We start from the raw sequence: 19,555 nt of genomic DNA on the forward strand, positions 1-19,555 counted from the left end.
ATATCTTCCAAAAATCTCTTTTCTGGTTATATTCCTTGATTACAAGAAGCTCTTAGAATTAAGTACTAAAAATGAAACAACCCAATAAAAGAAGTAGTGTTTCTTATTGAAAATCACTTCAGGATCATCTGTTTGAAGTTTTTGTCCTTCTTTCTTCATTATCTAAAAGAGTTTAATTTTTTTGAGTATGTTTGTCACATTTTTAACTTTCTTTAGTTTTGTGTAATTAACATGTTATTATATATGCATTAATTGTATAAACTTAACTCCAAGTGTACTACTAACAAACTTTTTTTTTTTTTAAGATTTTATTTATTTATTTGACAGAGAGACAGCGAGAGAGAGAGAGAGTAGGGGGAGTGGGAGAGGGAGAAGCAGGCTTCCCGCTGAGCAGGGCGCCCGATGCGGGGCTCCATCCCAGGACCCTGGGACCATGACCTGAGCCGAAGGCAGCCGCTTAACCGACTGAGCCACCCAGGCGCCCCACTACTAACAAACATTTAAACTAATTTGTTGGTCAGAATTACTTGATAGAAATATTTTTCTTTATATAAAAGTGGGAATAACTCTAGGTCTTGTAAGTTGCTCCTGTCCACATGGTGACAGGGAGAGAATAAGATTCTGTTTGGAAAAAGCAAAGATTATGGAGAAGAGGAAAATGCCTAGGCCCTTCTAGAAGTAGTAAGAAAAGGGTATAGTGTTTTTAGGTTTTACTTGATTATAAGAAATATTAAGAGTATAGGAGTATAAGTCAATTATATGGAGGTGATTTTCCTTAATTCGAATTCTTTACTAAGATCTACCTTTATGCCCTTTTCTTTATAAGAGAAAAGAGAAGCAGCATTTTAAATAGGAAATAGGAAAAAATAATTTAATTGGAAATTAGGAAGTCTACAAAAGGAAATGAATTGATTTACCCTATTTACATATATAAAATATAGCATCATTACCCTGTCCTAAGATCTTGTGACATCTTTATTGCTGGTATATCATTTTATTGGAATACTATTCTCATGTTTCCAAAAAGGTGCTGAAGTTAAGTATTGAACAATTTTTTCGTATTCACAAATCTTATAACATTTAGGTAAGAATTAGCAAAGAAGTCTAAAGAACACAAAAACTTAAAGATGCATGATATAGCTAATCATTCACCATCCTTCTGTTTTGATTAGTGATATTATTCATTGAGACATGGTAATTTCCATATATGGTTACCTTGATAGCTAATATTTTTTATTTTATGTCAGTACTCTGCTAAGTACTTAACTGTATTATTTCATTTAATGCTTATTTCAATTTTTGAGGTGAGTATAATTTTTATCCCTACTTTAAGATGAGAAGCCAAGGCTTAGAGAAACTAAGTAGCTTTCTCAAGATTATTTAATTGGTAAGTAGTTAAGCCTGAATAAGAAAAATGTTAGGGGGTGCCTGGGTGGCTCAGTTGGTTAAGCATCTGACTCTTGATTTCAGCTCAGGTCATGATCTCAGGGTCGTGATATCGAGCCCCGGATTGGGCTCTATGCTCAGTGTGAAGTCTGCTTGGGATTCTCTCTCTCCCTCTCCTCTGCCCATCCCTGCTCAATCTTTCTTTCTCTCTCTCTTTCTCTCTAAAGTGAAATAATAAAATATTAAAAAAAAAGAAAAAATGTTAGGATTCCCTGTTATTTATAAAAATTTACTGTGGAATTGCTAATGCAACAAATTTCATAGAGCTGTAACAAAATTTGATGTACTTAGCACAATTTTCCTATGAAAAAAGCTGCAAGTTTTTTTTTAATGGGTTGTCACAATAAGTTTGAATACATAGGTAATTTAAATAATGATTAGTGATTTTAATAGAAATGTAAATAGGGTTCTTATTGATGATGAACTCATATGATATCTTTTTTTGTATTTTATTATGTTATGTTAATCACCATACATTACATCATTAGTTTTTGATGTCGTGTTCCATGATTCATTGTTTGCGTATAACACCCAGTGCTCCATTCAGTACGTGCCCTCTTTAGTACCCATCACCAGGCTAACCCATCACCCCACCCAACTCATATGATTCTTTATCTGTTGATTGAATGACACCTTCTTGATAACTTTCTTGAAATGGGTGAAAAAGTCAGGTATGGGGTGTAAGTGCCTACAAGTATCAGTGACTTTTGTGCATTAAAGACAAAAATATTTTTCAGGATAGGAGTAAAGTTTTTGTTTTAGATTTTTCTTGCTGTGGAGAAAAAAATCAGCATTGTGACACAGAGGGAAAGACATGGGAGTGACTGCATTTTAGTATTCTGAATTCAGACTGCTTCAGCAACCCCCCAGGTTTGGAAATGTGTAAGTTTCCTGTGTTTTTTCCATACCACAGTGAGAATACAGAATTAGCACATAGCTGCCTCAAGTAAGTATTTGCAATAATGACAGTTAAACTCAAAGAAGATATAGATTTTTTAAACATTTTACTTGAATATATTTACAAAGTGAAAACAATAATGTACTTTGTTCATATAGCTTTTTGGCATGTGTGTGTTGTGGTAGAGAACAGTCCAGTTATTCGTAACATACTGAATTTAATAGAGTGCTGTGGACATTGTTAGAAAAAATTTTCTTATCTAAGTGCGGAAGATATTTCTCAGGTCAATATTCAAATAGGCAAACTTTGTTTTCTTTTTAAATTGTATGGGATATATAGCAGTAATGTTCTTATAATCTTATGCATAAGTCTTCACTATCTATACCCTACCCCTGAGTCTTACTTTCCTCCCTGTGTTGAGGAAGTAAATAGTTTGATATATAATCCTCTGGTTTCTTCTCTTACATTGATAAAGACATGTAATTTTTAAAAACATAATTGGGGCCATGCTCTATGCATTCTTTATCTACTTACCCATTTCACTTACATTCCATGCTATTTCACATATATTTACCTCATTCTTTTTAACAGGTAAATCATATAGTAGTATGAAAATTCTGTAATTTATTTGAGCTTTTTCTAGTGGTGAATCTTCAGCTAGCTTCGAATATTTCCCTATTATAGAAGTACTATGGAAGTATAGAAGTGATACACATATTCATTTTTGTGAATATTGTATTTCTGTAGGATAGATACCTAGAAGTGAAATTGCTAAATCAAATATATTATGTACAAATACTGTCACCATGTCAAATGCCTTCCCCTCACAGTGCAAAGGGTAGAACATGCGACCAGACAGGGTTTCTGGGCAATTGATATGCCTGCAGGAATATCCCATTCTTTTTGGTCGTCAGTAGCTAGCTAGGGATTGGCCTTTCTTTTAACTCAAGAGTCCATGCCCCTTTACTTAAGAGTGGGCAGTTCTTCTGCTTGCTGCCCAGGAGGGAGGTGAAATCAACCTAAAGATTGTCTTAGGTGACCACTATCTCTGCCCACTGGTTTCATCTGTTGCCATTAGCCTGGAGCTCCCCCATTTTGTTCTTGAGAGTACTTCTCTTCTGTGTGTGTCTGAGATTTGATTCTGTCAGCTTTGATTTTTTTACTTTCTGTCTTTTATGAATTCCTCATAATTCCTTCTTTATTTATTATATACTTATTTTCATGTGCCAAGTGTACCATATCAAGCCCATATCATTAGCATAAGCATTCAAAACAACGACCCTTGCATTAAAATCAAGTATTGAATATCTTAACCTTGTTATTACCTCCCCCCTCAACTTCAGCGTCCTAGCGTATGTCATTGAACAGGATGAAGAAAAATAAATATTCTATTGCTTTCTTCTCAATATGCTTATCAAAGATTAATTTACCCTTACTTCTTCATTCACAATATGTGCTACAGGCTTGGGTGGCAGGGAGAAAGAAAGAATCCACCGAAATGTTTTTGGTTTCCATTTAGGGGTGTTCATCTATACTAAACCTTCTTTACATTGGTCAAAAAAGTGTAGCATTATTACTTTCTGTCCTCCTTACTCCCAAGAGAAATATATGATAATAGGGAAGTAAAAGAATTAATTCCATGAACTTCCTTGCCTTTAAACAATATTCTGTGTGATTTCTGTGGAATTGGGAAGTAATAAGATTTTGAACATATATGTAGAGGGGTGTATGAAGTACTCTAGTAGTCGGATGTGTTTTTTAAAAGAAGAACAAAATATGAGGCACCTGGGTGGCTCAGTCAGTTGAGAGTCCTATTTTTAGATTTCTCCTCAGGTCATGATCTCAAATTCTTGAGATTGGTCCTGCTTCAAGGTCTGTACCCAGCGAGGAGTGAGCTTCTCTCCTTCTCCCTCCCCCTTTGCCTTTCCCCTTCCTTCCCTCCCCTGTGTGCATGCTCTCTCTCTCACTCACTCACTTGCTCACTCTAAAATAAACAAATGAAATCTTTTTAAAAAATAAAACAAAAGAATAACAAAGTAATAGCATTTTCAAATAGTAGAGACTTACAGATTATTCAATTCAGCCCTCTTATTTTATTTTATTTTTTTTTATTCTTATGTTAATCCCCATACATTACATCATTAATTTTAGATGAAGTGTTCCATGATTCATTGTTTGTGCATAACACCCAGTGCTCCATGCAGAATGTGCCCTCCTCAATACCCACCACCAGGCTAACCCATCCTCACACCCCCCTCCCCTCTAGAACCCTGTTTGTTTTTCAGAGTCGGTCGTCTCTCATGGTTCGTCTCCTCCTCCGATTTTCCCCCCTTCATTCTTCCCCTCCCGCTACCTTCTTCTTCTTCTTTTTTTTTTCTTAACATATATTGCATTATTTGTTTCAGAGGTACAGATCTGAGATTCAGTAGTCTTGCACAATTCACAGCGCTTACCAGAGCACATACCCTCCCCAGTGTCTATCACCCAGTCACCCCATCCCTCCCACCCCACCCCCCACTCCAGCAACCCTCAGTTTGTTTCCTGCAATTAAGAATTCCTCATATCATGAGATCATATGATACATGTCTTTCTCTGTTTGACTTATTTCACTCAACATAATACCCTCCAGTTCCATCCACGTCATTGCAAATGGCAAGATCTCATTCCTTTTGATGGCTGCATAATATTCCATTGTATATATATACCACATCTTCTTTATCCATTCATCTGTTGATGGACATCTTCAGCCCTCTTATTTTATAGAAAAGGAGACTGAGACCCAAATAGATTAAATGACTTTACTCAGGATCCAATAGCTAATTAATTATGAAGTCATAACTAGAATCTAGATATTTTTTTCTTCCCATCTGGTACTGTTTTTCACATACCATGTTGCTTTTACAGTACTATTACATAGTGACATTATTTAAAAAATATATATATATGGAAATACAACCTAGAATATACAAAATTTATTAAGGAATAAACAAAAACAGTAATTAGAAATCCTACAGTTTTTCAGATTAGAACTTGGAAATGTTAAAAAATTAGTTTTAATAATAGAAGAGATCAGGTATAAGAAGAGCATTGGAATCATCATAAAGTAACATCTTTCAAAACAGATGTTTGGAGAATACTTATGGCAGTAATTTCCATTTTCATGCAATGTCTCTTCAGTTGCTTTTACTGAGAATTGTTTTTCTGAAAAGTTCTTTATCTTCTTTATCTTTTATTCCACTGTATTTTTCTTCAAAGTAGGAAAAGAAGTTGGAGGGGAAGAAGCTAAAACATAAGAGGTTGCTATTGGGCAATTTTACCTAACAACATAATAAAATTAAATCCCTTCAAAGAAAAAGCAAAACAAATCTGTATTTTAAATATATACACACACACACACAATCTTAATTACTTTAAGTGTGATATAATTTTTTGATACATTAATGAAAACCTGACTTTTTAATACAGACATTTAAATTTGGCAATATATGTTCTTAAATCACCTTTCACGTTTTATGTAATAAAAATTATTTTAGTTAAGTTACATGAAACTAGGAATCATGTGCATTAGTAGTAGAGCACACATTATCTAATTCATGCTACATTGTGTAGAATCGAGGCTCCTTTAAAAACTGTAGCCCATTTTTACCTTGATTTTGAGAACAAAATCATTTTAACTTTGAATATGTCAACTTCATATTCAAATATGTCTAGGAAAGAGTGATTAGGATAAAGAAATTACATATTTATCTTTTTGGCAGACTTTTAAAAGTGTATGCTAGGTCCTGGGCATTGTGCTAGAAGCTGAGGGTTCATACAAAGGAAAAAATAAATAGACCCTGTTCTGAATCTTAGAGTGTAATGGTATTTCAGACATATAAGTAGTTAGTTACAATGTACTGTTATAATCTTAAAAGAAATAATAAAATGATGTTTGAGTATGTATAGCAATAAGAAATAGACTTACTGAGATGGAGTTAAAAAGTGTATAATTTGAAATATAGACAGACCCATATATGTAGGTATGACTTGTGCTAAGCTTATAAAAATATCTTAAACTTAGAAATAAGTATTTATTATAAGCCCACATTGTGAGATTCTGAAGACTCACTAAATTTTTTCTAAGTAATTTGGAGTTAAACAGGTGTTAAGCTTTGCTATACTTGATAAAGATCTATTTCCTTCCCCCTGAGAATGATTCAGTTCTTCACGGAGAGAAGAAACAGCCACATCAGCTTCCAATTGTCAAAATTCAGTTTTTAAAAACTCAAGTCTTTTTCCCAGTGGGTTTCCAGATTGAAGAACATATGGACTCTATCTTCTGAGTAAAATACTTTCACTTTCCTTTTGAATTACTTTTAAGACTTCACCCTGATATGAGAAGTGTAAAATGAAACCATAAGGTATTTAAACAACATCTACCTCTGGTGTTTTTTTCAACTTGGGTTGATAATAACCTTATAAAATTCAGAAATAATGCTTTCTCTTTTAAAAAGTAATGCATTTTTTTCAGGTATAGTTGCATTTATTTTTCTAGGAAATGAAAATGTGTGGGTTTTTCTTGGTGTTAGTCTTTAATATGATTATTTTATTTATCTTAGTGAATTTTAAGTAGATATTTTAATTTTAGTAGACATTTAGTAGATTTTTTATTTAAACTGCTACCTTGGGATATATATACCCTGTTTGCTATAATTTACTACATAATTGAAATAAACAATATTTTAACACTTTTATGACTAAAGAAAATTCTGTAGCAGACTAGCAAGTTACTTTATATTTATAGTAAAACTAATAAGCTGAAAAAGACATAACAGAAGCTTAACCAGTATAGCTTATTGCTATTTGAGAAAATTAGGACTGAAAAGCTTGGTCTTTTATTGAGAAGATGCAACTAATTTCTTTTATACAAATTTTAAACTTAGGAGTTTATGGCTTTTAACTTTTACCTTTTAAAAATGTTACTTTACCAAATATTGGGAGTTGAAAGAGAAGTCACAACTCAAACAACTTAATTTTCCTATCTCTTAGTACAAACAGGATCGAGGGACTCTCCTGAATCCTTTGGAAAATTTCTGTTTTTCATTTATATATTTGTTAGCCTGCACAATACTCATTTACTAAAACTGTTTTCTGTGACAAGATCTCTTTTGAGATAGTCATTCAGACAAGATTGTAAATGATATGAGAATAGTTTGCTTGCTTCTTTTTTTTACCATGCTATCTGTCCTTAGTCCAGCACCTAAAACCAAATGAATGAAATAGAATAATGAAAAGTAAACTTTTAACTACAATAATTTGAAAAGCTGATAATATGGGTATAAAGGCAAGAATATAAATTCTCGGGGCACCTGGGTGGCTCAGTCATTAAGCGTCTGACTTCGGCTCAGGTCATAATCCCAGAGTCCTGGGATCGAGCCCCGCATCGAGCTCCCTGCTCAGCGGGAAGCCTGCTTCTCCCTCTCCCACTCCCCCTGCTTGTGTTCCCTCTCTTGCTGTGTCTCTTTCTGTCAAATAAATAAATAAAATCTTTTAAAAAAAAATAAATTCTCAGTGGGGCACCTTCCAGCAGTGCATTTTAATGTGATAGTGTTCTAATATGATTAAGAGATGAGCTTTAGTGACTATAGCAAAGAACTTTTAAAACAAAATGGATGTGTAGCCTGTGTAGTTACTGTGCACCCCAGTTAGAATGTATGAAAGCTCTGACACAAACGTTAAGTTATCTGATTTGGTAGTACTGTTTGTTATTCATTTTAAATGTATACTATTCTACCTTTCCATTTATAGCCTCCTCAGTTGACATTAATAATGTGATTATATAGGATTCAGTGTTTTATTACTAAAATTTATTTGGTTCTTTGTGGGTTTCTTTTTTGAGACAGTCCATATTTTAGTTACTGAAATTAATATGATAATGTTGCTTATTAGACTATTTCAGCCCCCATTAATGAATTTTTAGTCTTTCTCTTCCTATTCAAAGTTGAATATTGATTCTGAGTATCAATATTTGAAGTACAAGCTCTAATTAATAAACTTGCCCTCACAATACACTAGAATCCTTGCCTCTGCAGATTAATGAGTCGAATATAAATGAACCCTTAAGACATCTTTTTGATTTTCACTTTTTGTCTTTTTAAATTAAACTTATTCTTACCTCGGATATTCTGTTGTGTCCAGATCTAGTAGAATCTCTTTGTATGGCAAAATTCTGTGACTTGTATTTAATGTTATTTGTTAGGACTATTTGCATTCAGGGTTTTTCCTCCCAAGTGTTTATAATATACTGTGTCCAGTATAGAATATAGATGGGCTTCTTTATTATGCTTGAAGAACTTTGAAAGATTTGTTTCTTTGGTGAGTTTCACTTCTCATTCTCTCTTGAACTAACTGAGGCTTTTCTCTTACCATTCTACTGAAACAGTTATTTTCAAGGTCACCTGTGACATTTATATTGCCAAATCACATAGTCAGTTCTCAGTCTTCATCTTCCTTGACTAATTGATACCCTTTGATATGTCTGAGTACTGCCTCCTCTTTGAATTATATTTCCATTTGGCTTCTCGGAAACCGTATTCATCTGATTTTTCTCCTATCAGTGGCCACTCTTCAAAATTCCTTGCTAGTTTCTCCTTATCTTGTCAACCTCTTTATTATTGGGGTTACTCAGGCTTTAGTCTTTGGAGTTTTCCTTTTCTCTTCTCTCTGTCTACCCACTTCCTTTAAGATCCTACCCAGTTCGTATCTGTTTATATTATATAAACAAGATATTTTGTTGACTCCCAGATTATATATCCTGTGAAGTCCTTTCATTTGAACTCCACACTTATATTTAATTGTCTACTCAACATGTCTGGATATTTGTATTGTTTGTAGCAATACAAGCTGCTTTAATAGGTAAATCCTAAAATCTCATTCATTAGCTAACCGTAATAGAACTTTATTTCTTTTTCATATCAAGTACAGAATAGATGTTTCTGATAAGTGATTTATTCCATCTTATAGCTCCATTATCTTTAGTTCTTAGATTGCCATCTGCATCAAGCCAGTGGAAGGAGCATGGACAACTGTGTATCAAAAAGTTTTATAGGCTAGATTTGGAAGTGGCTTGTATCATTTCTGCTCATATTTTATTGACTAGAGCTAAGTCATATGCCTATGCTTAATTGCAAAGGAGATTGGAAATGTGGCTTAGCCATTTGCCTAAGTAGAAGAGGAAAATTGGTTCCTAATAGGCACCCTAAACATAACATGTTTAAAACCAAATTCCTGACCTTTTTTATCAAAAGCTATTTTTCTCACATTCTTTTTCATCTTTGTTAGTGTTGATTCTATTTCTCTAGTTTCTGAGATCAAAATCCTAATAATATCATTGCCTCTTTTCCTTTCATACCGCATGTATGATCTGTCAGCATGTTCTTTTGTCTCAACCTTCAAAATATATCTAGAATACAGTGACTTTTCACCATTTCTACTGTTGCCACTTGTTTCCAGACATCATCATCTTCTGGATTATTGCAAAGGTCTACAAACTGGATTCCGGGGTTCTAATATCACTCTCCCACCTACCCCCAGGCTCTTGCGGCAGCCGGAGTGACCATGTTAAAACATGGCAGAGCATGTTACTTCTCTGCTTAAAATATTCGAAAGTTCTTCTCATCCTCTTAGTAACTTTTTGGTCTCTACTTATACTATAACTCTTCATCCATCCAGAATGGTCTCTTTGCAGTTCCATGGTCTCACAAAGTGGACCTTTGGATTTACTGTTGTTCCTGCCTAAAATTTTCTTTCCAAGACATCTGCATAACTAAAGCTTTCATCTCCTTTAGGTCTTTGTTCAAGTGTTACCTTCTCATAGAATCCTACCCTAATCATCTTATTTTAAATGATCTCCTATGCCCTCTGTCATGTTTTCTGTTGCTCTTTCATGTTTCATTTTTCTCTGTGGTATTTATTATTATCTGTGGCAGAAATAGTAGCTGATCATGATAGTTTCATTCTGGCTTTCCATTAGAGCTGTTGCTGGGAAATGGCTACCCAACCAGGGATCACATTTCCTGTTTGGAGTCATGTGACTTGGTAAGACAAAGGAATATATGTAGGTAGAGGACATGTATGTCATTTCTAGGCTGAGTTGATGTAGCATTTACTGAGCCATTTTTTAAAAAAATTTTTTTACTATGTTATGTTAGTCACCATACATTACATCATTAGTTTTTGATGTAGTGTTCCATGATTCATTGTTTGCGTATAACACCCGGTGCTCCATTCAATACATGCCCTCCTTAATACCCAACACCAGGCTAACCCGTCCCCCTAACCCCCTCCCCTCTAGAACCCTCAGTTTGTTTCTCAGAGTCCATAGTCTCTCATGGTTTGTGTCCCCCTATAATTCCCCCCCCCCTTCATTTTTCCCTTCCTACTATCCTTTTTTTTTTTTTTTAAACATATAATGTATTATTTGTTTCAGAGGTACAGGTCCGTGATTCATCAGTTTTACACAATTCACAGTGCTCACCATAGCACATATCCTCCCCAATGTCTATCAGCCAGCCAACCCATCCCTCCCAGCCCACACCACTCCAGCAACCCTCAGTTTGTTTCCTGAGATTAAGAATTCCTCATATCATTGAGATCATATGATACATGTCTTTCTCTGATTGACTTATTTTGCTTAGCGTAATACCCTTTAGTTCCATCCACGTCATTGCCAATGGCAAGATTTCATGGGGTTTTTTTGATGGCTGCATAATATTCCATTGTATATATATACCACATCTTCTTTATCCATTCATCTGTTGATGGACATCTTGGCTCTTTCCATAGTTTGGCTATTGTGGACATTGCTGCTATAAACATTGGGGTGCATGTACCCCTTCGGATCACTACATTTGCCATCACTACATTTGGGGTGAATACCTAGTAGTGCAATTCCTGGGTCATAGGGTATTAACTGAGCCATTTCTATGTTCTCTTGCCATCTTTACTTAGCTTCAGGACTTTGATCTCTACCTTAGTTTTAGGCCTGTTTTACTGCATGTAACATTTAATCAGCTTTATATATCATATGCTTTGGAACTCATTTTATTTTGAATAAATTGCCTTATGTCCTTGAACTTTACTTTCACGCTTTACTTATTTGTTGCCTACCTTGTATCACAGAGAAATTTAAATTTAGCACATTTCAATAACACATTAATGGGATAAATCAGAAAAACAAAATTTAAAAATTAATGTTGAAAACCCTTATCTTGCTTAAATTATTCCAATCACTTCCTTACTTGTGTTCTCATTTCTGATATTTCTTCTAATCTAATTTTTGTATATTTCCTAGAGTTATTGTTCTGCAGTCATAATACTTAAAACTCTTCAGTATCTCCCCATTGCTACAAGACAAAACCCAACTCTTCAGCATGATATGGATGACGTCAGGAGCTCAGCTGAGCTATGAGAGAGCTGAGCTACCAAGGATCAGAGTAGCTGATTAAAGCCACAAACCAAAAATGAAAGAGTAAGGCTTTAATAACTTACTCTGGTGGCATAAACAAGAGTCTAAAACTGCAGGACTCCCCTGTTCCATTTTCCCGCCATGAAATGTTGCACTGATGGAAGGTCAGGTGAATCAGTGTGGATCAGCATAGATCAGTATAAATGTTAGGGTCATCTCACTGTTGAGGAAACCCTGAATAAAAGGCTATAGCAGTTTATGGACCATGAGGTTAGAAGAAGGAAAAGGGGAAGGGCTCAGAGTAGACTGAGTGAGAGTGGGGCAAAGTGTCTTCAAGGTTTCCCTTTCTTCCTCTGGTAAGAAGACCTGGGCAGAGCGCCTGAAGAGGGCCTCTGCCCAAGGCTTCAGATAAAGAAACTTTGGGATAAAAGGGGGGAAGGGCTAGGAATGCAATTATGCTAAGAATATGACTGGCCAGTGGGACCTGAGTCCTTGAGTACAACTCCCTTCAGAGACTGGAGTGCATTGGCTATATACCAAGTCTAGTTTGGGGCTGATGGAGGGCAGCTTTCCCCATGATGCCTGACAGGTAAGGCCTTTGTAACTAACTGTGGTCAGTCCTGAAAAAAGTCATGCATAGGCTTTTAAACAGGAATTGTACTTCTCAGATGATTCTCTGTGATCTGACCCCTTCCTATTTCTGTAGCTGCTTCTTTGGCCCCTTGTTGTCTGTACTGCCCCAAAATTCTAGAAACATCTCAGTTTAGCACATACCCAGTTGTTTCTTCTTTGGCTTTGCGAATGCTATTCTCTCAGAAAGAATGCTTTTCCTGTCCTTATTCTCCTGGTAAACATCTGTTAACTCTTTGACTCAATTTGTGTGTTACTGCCTTCCAGGATAATGCCCTTCCACTTTGTTCCCAAGGAATGTTTTGTATATAATTGTCTCTTCTTATATCTGTTTCTTCCATTGTACTGTGAGGTCCTTGAGAATAATAACTTTATCATCCACTAACTCTGTAAATCTCCATTGCCTGGTACAGGTCCTTATGCATCATTGATATTCAATAAGTGTTTGTTGATTAAATGAGTGAGTGAATGCGTGAAATATAAACGCATTAGTTTTTCATCCCTGTCTTTTATGTTATGGCCAGGCCCCAACAATTCTTTCATACCTCATTTTCTGCTGGGGCCAACCAAAAGGACTGCTTCCAATTTTCTGACCTCTCTGCTTTTGCTGAAAAGCCTACAGTGCCATCTTCTTCCTTGTATATCAGTTGAAACTTGACCCCTTCTTATGGATCTTTCTCAAAAATCTCTTGCTCCTTAAAGCATTTCCTGATCTCTTTAAAACATATGTGATCACTTACTCCTTTTTTTCAATTTCCAAAGCTCTGGATTTTTACTTTTCTTATGGCATGGATCTTAATGCCATATAATTGATTGTTTGCTTATTTTATCCCATTTATTAGATTGTAAGTGCCTTGAGATTACAGACTGTTTTCCTTATATGAGTCTCTGTTACAGCACCTCAACCTTTTCAAATAGTAGTGGGCACTTAAAACATATTTGTAAATGAATATAATTAAGCCAAAACAGTGCTGGTCATTCAGAGCCAGACAAATTGAAATGTAGTAAAGAGAGGAAAATAAATCACTTCAGAATGTGAATAATTGCTTCAAAATTGAAAGTACTACAAAGTTTCTAGGAAGTGACAGCAACCATTGAAAGAAGTGGCTTCCAACTGTCTTAAAAACCTGGAAGTGTAACATAATAAGCCCTTTTGTCCCTGTGGATGAGGAGCACATACTTTTCACTAATTTATCTCGCTTGCAAAGCAAGTATATAATATTTTTTTATGCTAGTTAAAATCAGTTATTTGCTTTCACCAGTATTTTCCTAAGAGTTTTGGATTAAAGGCAGGAGTATTGGATTATGGTGGTTTGCTGCTGCATTTAAGCGTTTAAATTATTTATTTAAAGATAAAAATGTCATACTAGGGCGGCTGATTTTTCTTTGCTTTTTTTCTCTCTCTTCCTATAACTTACATAAACTATCTTAACAACAACAACAACAAAAATGTGATATAGGGGCCTGAGGTTGAGAGAAATGGATGGACTAAATGCCAAAGCAGTGGTTCTTGGCTCTGATAGTCCTTCATATATATGCTTATAAACCATGTAGTGCTTCCATATTTGGGGCAAGTGGTGGGAACTACTGGAAACATTCAGTGAATATTAATAGTTCCAAAGCTTTTCAAATGCTGACCTGCACTACACAGTACTTAGTATTTACTTTAGTTTTACTTATCCGTTAAAAAGCAACAGAGCCTTATAACCCCTTGCCACCCCCCACACCAGTCTATTAGCTGTGCTATTCAATTTTGGGTGATGCTAATGCTGGGAAAATATATGTTTTCTAATTGTTCTTTATTGCAATATATAGTTTTTCATATAATTAAAAAAAAAGTTTTTGGTCCCATTCCAATCTGTCATTTTATAAAAGAGGTATTTAAACTTTATAATAATTTGTCATAATGAATCTATTAATGAGCCTAATATGAAAATCTCCTCCACAGCAGCATGGAAGTAGCATTGCTAGGAGTTTTTTGGTAATGGAAAGTTACAGGTGTGAGGTCTAGCTCTGTTTCCTAGTAGCAAAATTGGGATTTAACTTGTTAAATTGGGATTATATTCCTAACTCAAAGGGTTGTTTTGAGAATTAAATGAAACCACATGTAAAATTCTTACCAGAGTGTCTGATATACTGTGGGCAATCAGTAATTTTTAGTTCCCATCTGTTTTCCAGGAGCACAGTGTAACCTACTTCTCAAAAGAAAGAGGTCCTGTCTTTCTGAGACTTCAGATTGTTCTCTGCATGCACATTGTCCAGCCCTGTGACTATTTACTAGAGTGACCCTATAGATCGTAGACTGAAGACAGTCTGCAAATATAGTATAAGCTTCCATTCTTTACCTCTAGACATGTTTTAGTACAAGTTGGAAACTCATAATATTAAGTAAAGGGGCTAGATACATTAAACAGATACATTGATTAATTCATTGGGAAACCAAATTATTGTCAATATTAGTGATGTGGAAAGCAGGGTAAATTTGGTTTCTCAATGAATCAATGTCTAATAAATCCTGTATTAGTTTATTGAGGTCCAGAAGGATCACAGATTTATCATTCTTACCCAACCCAGACATCCTCACTAGCCTACTCATTTTCCTTAACCTTCCCTATTTTGGCCTGCCAGCCAAATCAGTCCTAAATCTTGAGTGAGTTTTGCTAGCTGCTCTTTTTAGTCTTGTTTTTATGCTGAGTATAGCTGGGGGGCAAAAATCACAGTTGTACAGATTAGTGCCACTCTAGATGAATGGTTTCCAATCTCTGCTAGAACTTCATAACTACTTAGCCATCCTTAAACTTGCTTTTAGTCAGCTTTCTTTCATATTCCCCAAGGCAACTCTTCTAATTTTTACCCCTTTATTCTATTCTTCTGTCACAAGCTTACTACTGAGTAGAGAAAATAGAAATAATCAGTCCAAAATCAGATCTTCAGTTTTCCTTCTTTTAAATCCTAAACTCGTGAATGTACAGAGCTTTACATCCTTCCATCTTGCCAATGAGAAGGAGGTGACTTTTTTCACTTCCAGGGTAATTACACTTTCTTTACAGGATCATGCATCTTCTGTCTCTCTACAGTGCTGTGCCTGCCCTTCTCCCACATGTCATCTTCAGTCTTCTGTTGTTGTTTTTTTTTTTGAACTTAGTCTTTTCCCTCTGCAAACATGCTTACATATATTCTTTACCCTCTTTAAACTACCACCCTATTTCCCTAATTCATTGTCAAAAAAATTTTTTCAAAGTATTAACTATCTCCACCAAAACATGTGTTTATTATTATCTAGTTTTCCTTTCACAATTGTATTCAGATTGCTAATGGCATCACCAATAATCCTTGTATCTGTTAGATGTTTCAAAGGCACGTAATAAAAAACCTGGCTCTAAATGAAGTGAAATTCTTCATTTCAGTAACTTGTGAAGAAGTATATTATCTTTTATTATAAGAAGTGTAGGTGTGCAAAGTCTTGGGGGCAGGTTTTCAGCTCCATTTTTTTGCAGTTCCGGGTGTGTAAACTTTTACCCCACTCTGTCTTCTTCCTGGTTGTGTTATAACTCCTAGCAACTGGGTCTAACATTTCCTTGTTTTAGCCCATCAGGAGAAAGGAAGAACTACTGTCTCAACCACTGAATAAAAGTTTTTCGTTTCAGATTGGTGAAAAATGATTGCCAGGCAAAAATGTTATGCAATGATTGGTTTAAAGCTAGATTCTGCAATCAATCACTGGCTAGAATGACAGGATTTTCATAATTGGCTTAAAGTAAGCTTTCTGTAAGTCATCCTACCATTTAAGAAGTGATATCTGTCAAAATTGTAATTGTTAGGAAAAAATAATTAGGAAAATTGCACTTCTTAGGAAAGAGGAAAGGGGAGAGAAGTGAATGCTAGATAGGTAACCAAGTGAGTACTTAAGTTTTCTAGTTGTAAAATCCAAGATTTCCCCCTCCCAAATGGAAAAAATTCAAATATCCATTTACTGATAAATGGACAAACAAAATGCACAGTGAATGAGGTACTGTTCAACATGGATGAACCTCAAAAACATTAGAAGCCAATCATAAAATTCTACATATTGTATGATTCCATTTATATAAAATGTCTCACATAGGGAAATCTTTAAAGAAAGAAAGTTAATCATTGCCAGGGACTTGGAGCTAATTATTATCAGGGGTTGTTTAAAGGCATTTTAATCAGGGCTTTCTTAGGTTTTTATTTTTAAATCATGTTTGAAGTCACTGGTAATACCACTGTAAGCACATGCTTTTATCAAAGTAATGGCAGGTAAAAGTAGCTACACTTAAATTCATTATTAACTAAAAATAATACCTTACATTTACATAGCATTTTACTTTTGTTGAAGCAATTCCACATACTCCCATTTTATTTGATTCCTCACTATGGCCCTGTAGGGTGGGCTAAACAAGTTACAATTATTTTAGGTAAGGCAATAGAAGCCCAAAGATGTAAGTGACTTATGTAAAGGTCATGGATCTGGTATATGGTAGAGGTAGGGTGATTAATTTTAAGTCTTTTACAGTAAATGAGGCCAAAATATTTTTATATCCTATCCAGAAATTGTAAAGATTATTGGTCTTTAATATATATTGCCCCAAAACTTTAGCTATTATATATCTTACAGTATGAATTAATTATACATTTGATTTTAATGAGTCTCTCTTAAAAGATAAACTCAGTTCTGGGGCGCCTGGGTGGCTCAGTTGGTTGAGTGTCCAACTCTTGGTTTCAGCTCAGGTCATGATCACGGGGTCCTGAGATGGAGTCCTGTGTCAGGCTGCCCACTCAGCAAGGAGTCTGCTTGTCTGTCTCCCTCTCCCTGTCTTCCTCCCCCTGCTTGTGCTCTGTCTCTCAAATAAATAAAAAAAAAATCTTAAAAAAAAAAAATGTAAACTCAGTTCTTTGGTACTTTAGAGATACTGGAAATGTTTTTGTTTTTTTTAAGATTTTATTTATTTATTTGACAGAGAGAGACACAGTGAGAGAGGTAACACAAGCAGAGGGAGTGGGAGAGGGAGAAGCAGGCTTCCTGCTAAGCGGAGAGCCCAGTGCGGGGCTTGATGCGGGGCTTGATGCGGGGCTTGATCCCAGGACCCTGGGATCATGACTTGAGCCGAAGGCAGGCGCTTAACTACTGAGCCACCCAGGTGCCCCTGGAAATGTTTTTTAAAAATTATGTGTTCTCATATCCCTTAGGCTCTCCAAAAAATTCCAGTATGAATAAAAATGCTTTTACCAATCACAATTTGTTTTATTTTAAAATTGGTCTGGACTTAAGAAGATCCAAGCCAGAGCAAACACATTCACCTACCTTCTGCCCGGCATACTGTGAGATCCTCTACATGTCCATTCTCAAGGAAGGGAAAATGGGAAATAACTTGTATGGGGTATGGGATTTCTTTGGGGGAAAATAAACATATTCTAAAATTAGATTATGGTGACAGCTGCACAACTCTGTAGGTATACTAAAACTATTAAATTTTACATTTTAAACAGGTGAACTTTATAACATAAATTATATATCTTAAAGTGCATAAAAGCTTTCCTTCATTCTTCATCCTTCTAAACTTTTTTAAGATTTTATTTTTAAGTAACCTCAGCACTCACTGTGGGGCCCAAACACCAACCGAGAAATCAAGAGTCACATCCACCAGCTGAGCCAGCCAGGTGCCCGGCCCTTCTAAACATTTTTATGTAGAATTCAGTATTGCTGCCCACTCGATGCTTTGAAGAGACTTTGCTTCTTTGTCTTTTTTGGCACCATTCTATTTTGGTTCCCTTATTATCTTACTGATTGTAAGGAACATTTTCTGTTTCAGTGATGCTTTCCTGTTCTGCAATGTTTTAAGTTTTGGAATTTCCCAGATTTCATTTTAACTCTTCTCCTGTCCTTTCAATATAGTTTTCTCTGGATCTAGCACATAACTCACTTATAATAAACAGTAAGTTTTTGTTAGATGAATATCTAAATTCCTCAACTCCCAACACTGATCAATCTCCCAATTTCGTATCTCTAGCCCAGGCTGCTTTTTTTAGTTCCCAAGTTACAGTGATTACTTATTAGATGTAGCTGTCCAGACGTTATTAGGTGTCCAGGACATGATTATTCTCCCAACCACACCTACTTAACCTGCTGTCATTTCAGTTAAATAGCATCTTTATCCCCGCCCTGCCCCTTTGTCACAAACCTCAATTTTGTTCTCATCTCCTTTTTTCTCACCTTCCATATTGAATGTCTCACCAAATCTTATCTATTCCACTTCAGAAAGGTTTCTTTTTTTTTTTTTTTAAAGATTTTATTTATTTATTTGACAGAGAGAGACACAGCGAAAGAGGGAACACAAGCAGGGGGGAGTGGGAGAGGGAGAGGCAGGCTCCCCACTGAGCAGGGAGCCCAATGCGGGGCTCAATCCCGGGACCCCAGGATCATGACCTGAGCCGAAGGCAGACGTTTAATGACTGAGCCACCCAGGTGCCCCTCAAATAGGTTTCTTGAATAGTAGCTTTAGGTTCCATCCCTACTGATTTTTTTTATGTTGTTGCCATGTAACATATAAGGCTGATCATATTAGTCTTCTTTTGAGAAAAACTTGGTTGTCAACTAAGATGTAAAGAGAACTACTTCAGTTAATTATACAAGGCCTTTTGAAATCTGGTTCTAAACCTGTGTTTCCTACCTTAGCTTTTTGCCACTCTGAGGCTGCCTTGAAATGATCTTTGCTACCCAAAGGTCCTAAGATAAAGGTGCCTTTTTATGTCTTTATGCCATTGTCCACGCTCTTTCTTCTGCTTAGAGTGCCTTTTCCGTTTTGCACAGCAGACTCCCGTTTATCATTTAAATTTCTTTTAAAAAGTCAGCTTGTTCTTTAATTGGTTATTTATTAAGTGCCTGCTTTGTTCCAGTTACTGTGCTTGGCCAGTGAATTAGATAGACACAAACCCTTCTCCTCATGGAACTTACAAAATAGATCCTCATTAAAACCTTAATGAAATCCTCAATCCTCTCAGGCAGGGTTAATTAGTACTTTGATCATAGCTAAGTAGTATCCAGTGGATTTCTAGAGGAAATGTCATGTGAAAAGCTCATTGGCTTTGAAGTTCATAGTTATTACTGATGGGTAAGG

General features: G+C 35.6%; 1 protein-coding gene across 5 annotated transcripts in view; it reads left to right on the top strand.

Moving 5' to 3' along the window:
- LRBA (LPS responsive beige-like anchor protein) overlaps positions 1-19,555 on the top strand; it is an 834,672-nt gene that overhangs the window by 507,529 nt on the left and 307,588 nt on the right. The gene's annotated exons all lie outside the window — the stretch shown is intronic.

Source organism: Mirounga leonina, unplaced genomic scaffold (genome assembly GCF_011800145.1).
Source record: "Mirounga leonina isolate KUSES-001 unplaced genomic scaffold, KU_Mleo_1.0 Mir_176, whole genome shotgun sequence".
Lineage (NCBI taxonomy): Eukaryota > Metazoa > Chordata > Mammalia > Carnivora > Phocidae > Mirounga > Mirounga leonina.